Consider the following 8,430-nt stretch of genomic DNA (forward strand, 5'->3'; position numbering starts at 1 on the left):
AAGTGACTTGCCCAAAGTCACACAGCTGACAAGTGGCGGAGGCGAGATTTGAACCCATGACCTCTGACTCCAAAGCCCGGGCTCTTTCCACTGAGCCACGCTGCTTCTCTTGTCAGCTGTGTGACTGGGCAAGCCACCTCACTCCTCTGGGCCTCAGTGACCTCATCTGGAAAATGGGGATGACGACCGTGAGCCCCCCGTGGGACAACTTGATCACCTTGAATCCTCCCCAGCGCTTAGAGCAGTGCTTTGCACGTAGTAAGCGCTTAACAAATGCCATCATCATCATTATTATTATTATTATTATTTAAAACCCGGCTCTTCCACTTGTCTGCCAGCGCTTAGAGCAGTGCTTTGCACGTAGAAAGCGCTTAAGAAATGCCATCATCATTATTATTATTATTGTTATTTTAAACCCGGCTCTTCCACTTGTCTGCCAGCGCTTAGAGCAGTGCTTTGCACGTAGTAAGCGCTTAACAAATGCCATCATCATCATTATTATTATTATTATTATTTAAAACCCGGCTCTTCCACTTGTCTGCCAGCGCTTAGAGCAGTGCTTTGCACGTAGTAAGCGCTTAAGATATGCCATCATCATTATTATTATTATTATTATTGTTATTTTAAACCCGGCTCTTCCACTTGTCTGCCAGTGCTTAGAGCAGTGCTTTGCACGTAGTAAGCGCTTAACAAATGCCATCATCATCATTATTATTATTATTGTTATTTAAAACCCGGCTCTTCCACTTGTCTGCCAGCGCTTAGAGCAGTGCTTTGCACGTAGTAAGCGCTTAAGATATGCCATCATCATTATTATTATTATTATTGTTATTTTAAACCCGGCTCTTCCACTTGTCTGCCAGCGCTTAGAGCAGTGCTTTGCATGTAGTAAGCGCTTCACAAATGCCATCATCATCATTATTATTATTATTATTGTTATTTTAAACCTGGCTCTTCCACTTGTCTGCCAGCGCTTAGAGCAGTGCTTTGCACGTAGAAAGCACTTAACAAATGCCATCATCATTATTATTATTATTATTGTTATTTTAAACCCGGCTCTTCCACTTGTCTGCCAGCGCTTAGAGCAGTGCTTTGCACGTAGAAAGCGCTTAAGAAATGCCATCATCATTATTATTATTATTGTTATTTTAAACCCGGCTCTTCCACTTGTCTGCCAGCGCTTAGAGCAGTGCTTTGCACGTAGTAAGCGCTTACCAAATGCCATCATCATCATTATTATTATTATTATTATTTAAAACCCGGCTCTTCCACTTGTCTGCCAGCGCTTAGAGCAGTGCTTTGCACGTAGTAAGCGCTTAAGATATGCCATCATCATTATTATTATTATTATTATTGTTATTTTAAACCCGGCTCTTCCACTTGTCTGCCAGCGCTTAGAGCAGTGCTTTGCACGTAGTAAGCGCTTAACAAATGCCATCATCATCATTATTATTATTATTATTTAAAACCCGGCTCTTCCACTTGTCTGCCAGCGCTTAGAGCAGTGCTTTGCACGTAGTAAGCGCTTAAGATATGCCATCATCATTATTATTATTATTATTGTTATTTTAAACCCGGCTCTTCCACTTGTCTGCCAGCGCTTAGAGCAGTGCTTTGCACGTAGTAAGCGCTTAACAAATGCCATCATCATCATTATTATTATTATTGTTATTTAAAACCCGGCTCTTCCACTTGTCTGCCAGCGCTTAGAGCAGTGCTTTGCACGTAGTAAGCGCTTAACAAATGCCATCATCATTATTATTATTATTATTGTTATTTTAAACCCGGCTCTTCCACTTGTCTGCCAGCGCTTAGAGCAGTGCTTTGCACGTAGTAAGCGCTTAACAAATGCCATCATCATCATTATTATTATTATTGTTATTTTAAACCCGGCTCTTCCACTTGTCTGCCAGCGCTTAGAGCAGTGCTTTGCACATAGAAAGCGCTTAACAAATGCCATCATCATTATTATTATTATTATTGTTATTTTAAACCCGGCTCTTCCACTTGTCTGCCAGCGCTTAGAGCAGTGCTTTGCACGTAGTAAGCGCTTAACAAATGCCATCATCATTATTATTATTATTATTGTTATTTTAAACCCGGCTCTTCCACTTGTCTGCCAGCGCTTAGAGCAGTGCTTTGCACGCAGTAAGCGCTTAACAAATGCCATCATCATTATCATTATTATTATTGTTATTTTAAGCCCGGCTCTTCCACTTGTCTGCCAGCGCTTAGAGCAGTGCTTTGCACGTAGAAAGCGCTTAAGATATGCCATCATCATTATTATTGTTATTATTATTGTTATTTTAAACCCGGCTCTTCCACTTGTCTGCCAGCGCTTAGAGCAGTGCTTTGCACATAGTAAGCGCTTAAGAAATGCCATCATTATTATTATTATTATTATTATTATTATTATTATTATTTCAAACCCAGCTCTTCCACTTGTCTGCCGTGGGACCTTGGTCAAGTCACTTCACATCTCTGGGCCTCAGAGATGTGTGAAATGGGGGTGAAGACTGTGAGCCCCACGTGGGACGGGGACTGTGTCACAGTAAGCGCTCAATAAGTGCGATTGAATGAATGAATAACCTGATTAGCTACCGTCTACCCCAGTGCTTGAAGCAGGGCTTGACACATAGTAAGCGCTTAACTAATACTAATAATACTGTGTTCTGCGCACAGTAAGCGCTCAATAAATACGATTGAACGAATGAATGAATGAATGAATGAATGGAGCCTGGGCCTGGGTTCTAATCCAGTCACTTCATTTCTCCGGGCCTCAGTTTCCTCATTTGCAATAGGAGGATGAAGACGGTGAGCCCCACAGGGGACGGGGACTGTGTCTAACCCGATCAGCTACTGTCTACCGCAGTGCTTGAAACAGTGCTTGACACATAGTAGACGCTTAACTAATATTAATAATTCAGTGTTCTGCACACAGTAAGCGCTCAATAAATACTATTGAATGAATGAATGGAACCTGGGCCTGGGTTCTAATCCCGGCTCCACCACCCGTCTGCTCTGTAACATTGAGCCAGTCACTTCATTTCTCTGGGCCTCAGTTTCCTCATTTGCAATAGGAGGATGAAGACGGTGAGCCCCACAGGGGACGGGGACTGTGTCTAACCCGATCAGCTACTGTCTACCGCAGTGCTTGAAGCAGTGCTTGACACATAGTAAGCGCTTAACTAATACGAATAATATGGTGTTCTGCGCACAGTAAGCGCTCAACAAATATGATTGAATGAATGAATAGAGCCTGGGCCTGGGTTCTAATCCCGACTCCGCCACCCGTCTGCTGTGTAACCTTGAGCCAGTCACTTCATTTCTCCGGGCCTCAGTTTCCTCATTTGCAATAGGGGGATGAAGACTGAGCCCCCCGTGGGACGGGGACTGTGTCTAACCCGATTAGCTACTGTCTACCCCAGTGCTTGACACATAGTAAGCGCTTAACTAATACGAATAATATGGTGTTCTGCGCACAGTAAGCGCTCAATAAATACGATTGAATGAATGAACGAATGGAACCTGGGCCTGGGTTCTAATCCCGGCTCCACCACCCGTCTGCTCTGTAACCTCGAGCCAGTCACTTCATTTCTCCGGGCCTCGGTTTCCTCATTTGCAATAGGGGGATGAAGACTGTGAGCCCCACGGGGGACGGGGACTGTGTCTAACCCGATTAGCTACTGTCTACGCCAGTGCTTGAAACAGTGTTTGACACATAGTAGACGCTTAACTAATATTAATAATTCAGTGTTCTGCACACAGTAAGTGCTCAATAAATACGATTGAATGAATGAATGGAACCTGGGCCTGGGTTCTAATCCCGGCTCCGCCACCCGTCTGCTCTTTAACGTTGAGCCAGTCACTTCATTTCTCCGGGCCTCGGTTTCCTCATTTGCAATAGGGGGATGAAGACGGTGAGCCCCACAGGGGACGGGGACTGTGTCTAACCCGATCAGCTACTGTCTACCCCAGTGCTTGAAGCAGTGCTTGACACATAGTAAGCGCTTAACTAATACGAATAATATGGTGTTCTGCGCACAGTAAGCGCTCAATAAATACGATTGAATGAATGAACGAATGGAACCTGGGCCTGGGTTCTAATCCCGGCTCCACCACCCGTCTGCTCTGTAACCTCGAGCCAGTCACTTCATTTCTCCGGGCCTCAGTTTCCTCATTTGCAATAGGGGGATGAAGACTGAGCCCCAAGTGGGACGGGGACTGTGTCTAACCCGATTAGCTACTGTCTACCCCAGTGCTTGACACATAGTAAGGGCTTAACTAATACGAATAATACGGTGTTCTGCACACGGTAAGCGCTCAACAAATACGACTGAATGAATGAAAGAGTGAATGGAGCCTGGGCCTGGGTTCAAATCCCGGCTCCGCCACCCGTCTGCTCTGTAACCTCGAGCCAGTCACTTCATTTCTCCGGGCCTCAGTTTCCTTATTTGCAATAGGGGAATGAAGACGGTGAGCCCCACGGGGGACGGGGACTGTGTCTAACTCGATTAGCTACCGTCTACCCCAGTGCTTGAAACAGTGCTTGATACATAGTAAGCGCTTAACTAATACGAATAATATGGTGTTCTGCACACAGTAAGCGCTCAACAGATGCGATTGAATGAATGAATGAGTGAATGGAGCTTGGGCCTGGGTTCTAATCCCGGCTCCGCCACCCGTCTGCTGTGTAACCTTGAGCCAGTCACTTCATTTCTCCGGGCCTCGGTTTCCTCATTTGCAATAGGGGAATGAAGACTGTGAGCCCCAAGGGGGACGGGGACTGTGTCTAACCTGATTAGCTACTGTCTACCCCAGTGCTTGAAACACATAGTAAGCGCTTAACTAATACTAATAATACAGTGTTCTGCGCACAGTAAGCGCTCAATAAATACGATTGAATGAATGAACGAATGGAACCTGGGCCTGGGTTCTAATCCCGACTCCGCCACCCGTCTGCTGTGTAACCTTGAGCCAGTCACTTCATTTCTCCGGGCCTCAGTTTCCTCATTTGCAATAGGAGGATGAAGACTGTGAGCCCCATATGGGACGGGGACTGTGTCTAACCCGATTAGCTACTGTCTACCCCAGTGCTTGACACGTAGTAAGCGCTTAACTAATAAGAATAATACGGTGTTCTGCACACGTTAAGCGCTCAACAAATACGATTGAATGAATGAATGAATGAATGGAACCTGGGCCTGGGTTCTAATCCCGGCTCCGCCACCCGTCTGCTCTGTAACGTTGAGCCAGTCACTTCATTTCTCCGGGCCTCGGTTCCCTCATTTGCAATAGGGGGATGAAGACTGTGAGCCCCAAGGGGGACGGGGACTGTGTCTAACCCGATTAGCTACTGTCTACCCCAGTGCTTGAAACAGTGCTTGACACATAGTAAGTGCTTAACTAATACTAATAATACAGTGTTCTGCGCACAGTAAGCGCTCAATAAATACGATTTAATGAATGAATGGAGCCTGGGCCTGGGTTCTAATTCCGGCTCCGCCACCCATCTGCTCTGTAACCTTGAGCCAGTCACTTCATTTCTCCGGGCCTCAGTTTCCTCATTTGCAATAGGGGGATGAAGACGGTGAGCCCCAAGTGGGACGGGGACTGTGTCTAACCCGATTAGCTACTGTCTACCCCAGTGCTTGACACATAGTAAGCGCTTAACTAATACGAATAATATGGTGTTCTGCACACGTTAAGCGCTCAACAAATACGATTGAATGAATGAATGAATGAATGGAACCTGGGCCTGGGTTCTAATCCCGGCTCCGCCACCCGCCTGCTCTGTAACCTCGAGCCAGTCACTTCATTTCTCCGGGCCTCGGTTCCCTCATTTGCAATAGGGGGATGAGGACGGTGAGCCCCACGGGGGGCAGGGACGGCGTCCGACCTGATGACCTCGTTTCCACCCCTGCTCCGACGAGTGCCAGACAAATCCCATCATCATTAACGAATACCATCGTCATCATCGTCAATAAATAGGATTGATGGACTGATTGAACGAAAGGTCAGTGCCTTCTTGGGGAAGGTGAGGCAGGTGGAGCGGAGCCCCTGTGGGCTTCGAAGACGGGGCCCGGGCCTCGCGACAGATGCGGTCTAGACAACTCCTCACCTTCGGCTTCCAGGCTGTCCATCCCCTCGCCCCCTCCTCCCTCACCTCCCTTCTGTCCTTCTCCATCCCATCCCGCACCCTCCGCTCCTCCATCTAATCTCCTCCCCGTACCTCGTTCTCGCCCGTCCCGCCGTCGACCCCCGGCCCACGTCCTCCCCCGGGCCCGGAATGGCCTCCCTCCCCACATCCGCCAAGCTCGCTCTCTTCCTCCCCTCAACGAGAAGGGAGAAGAGAAGCAGCGTGGCTCAGTGGAAAGAGCCCGGGCTTTGGAGTCAGAGGTCGTGGGTTCGAATCCCGGCTCCGCCAGTTAGCTGGGTGACCTTGGGCAAGCCGCTTCACTTCTCTGGGCCTCAGTTCCCTCGCCTGTAAAATGGGGATTAAAACTGGGAGCCCCCTGAGGGACAACCTGATCACTGTGTAATCTCCCCAGCGCTTAGAACAGTGCTTTGCACATAGTAAGCGCTTAATAAAGGCCATCATTATTATTATTATTATATTTATACAGGTGCTGTGGGGAGGGGAAGGAGGTAAGGTGAGGGGGAGGAGGGGGAGAGGAAGGAGGGACAACCTGACCTCATTGTATCCCGGCTCCGCCAACTGTCAGCTGTGTGACTTTGGGCAGGTCACTCCACTTCTCTGGGCCTCAGTTACCTCATCTGTCAAATGGGGATTAAGACTGTGAGCCCCCGTGAGACAACCTGATCACCTTGTGACCTCCCCAGCGCTTAGAACAGTGCTTTGCCCATCGTAAGCGCTTAACGAATACCGTCATTATTATTACGAGGGAACTGAGACACAGAGAAGCGAAGTGACTTGCTAGAGATTACAGCGGACGAGTGGAGGAGTCGGGATTAGAACCCAGGTTCTTCTGACTCCCAAGTTTGTGCTCTATGCACAAGTGCCATCTTTTAGACTGTGAGCCCACTGTTGGGTAGGGACCGTCTCTACATGTCGCCAACTTGTACTTCCCAAGCGCTTAGTACAGTGCCCTGCACTCAGCAAGCGCTCAATAAATGCGATTGATTGATCGATCCTCCCCAGCGCTTAGAACAGTGCTTTGCACAGAGTATGTGCTTAACAAATATCATCATTATTATTATTATTACATATTTATCACTCTTACCGGTACGTATTTATTCTATTCATTTTATTTTGTCAGTATGTTTTGTTTTGTTGTCTATCTCCCCCTTCTAGACTGTGAGCCTGCTGTTGGGTAGGGACCGTCTATATGTTGCCAACTTGTACTTCCCAAGCGCTTAGTACAGTGCCCTGCACACAGTAAGCGCTCAATAAATATGATTGATTGATTGATCCTCCCCAGCACTTAGAACAGTGCTTTGCACAGAGTATGTGCTTAACAAATATCATCATTATTATTATTATTACATATTTATCACTCTTACTGGTGCGTATTTATTCTATTCATTTTATTTTGTCAGTATGTTTTGTTTTGTTGTCTATCTCCCCCTTCTAGACTGTGAGCCCGCTGTTGGGTAGGGACCGTCTCTATATGTCGCCAACTTGGACTTCCCAAGCGCTTAGTACAGTGCTCTGCACACAGTAAGCGCTCAATGAGTACGACTGAATGAATGAATGAATGAATGAATGAATGAGGGGGCTCAGTCTGGGAGTTAAAGAGGAGCCCGGGTTCCCATCCCGGCTGCTGTGGGACCTTGGGCAAATCGCTTCACTTCTCTGGGCCTCAGTGACCTCATCTGGAAAAGGGGGATGAAGGGTGTGAGCCCTAAGTGGGAAAGGGACTCTGTCCAACCCGATTTTCTCATATCTACCTCAGCGCTTAGAACAGAAATATGGGCAACAAGGAAAATATCTTGGAAGGTGTACTGGCCGGGAGCAGCGTGGCTTAGCGGCTAGAGCTCGGGCTTGGGAATCAGAATGTTTATATGTATTTATTACTCTATTTTATTTGTACATATTTATTCTATTCATTTTATTTTGTTAATTTTCTTTTGTTCTCTATCTCCCCCTTCTACACTGTGAGCCCACTGTTGGGTAGGGACCGTCTCTAAATGTTGCCAACTTCCCAAGCGCTTAGTACAGTGCTCTGCACACAGTAAGCGCTCAATAAATTCCCCCTCTCCATCCCCCCATCTTACCTCCTTCCCTTCCCCACAGCACCTGTATATCAATCAATCAATCAATCAATCATATTTATTGAGCGCTTACTATGTGCAGAGCACTGTACTAAGCGCTTGGGAAGTACAAATTGGCATCACATAGAGACAGTCCCTACCCAACAGTGGGCTCAGAGTCTAAAAGGGGGAGTGAGTATATATATATATATATAT

This window comes from Tachyglossus aculeatus, chromosome 3 (assembly GCF_015852505.1).
Source record: "Tachyglossus aculeatus isolate mTacAcu1 chromosome 3, mTacAcu1.pri, whole genome shotgun sequence".
NCBI classification, from domain to species: Eukaryota; Metazoa; Chordata; class Mammalia; order Monotremata; family Tachyglossidae; genus Tachyglossus; species Tachyglossus aculeatus.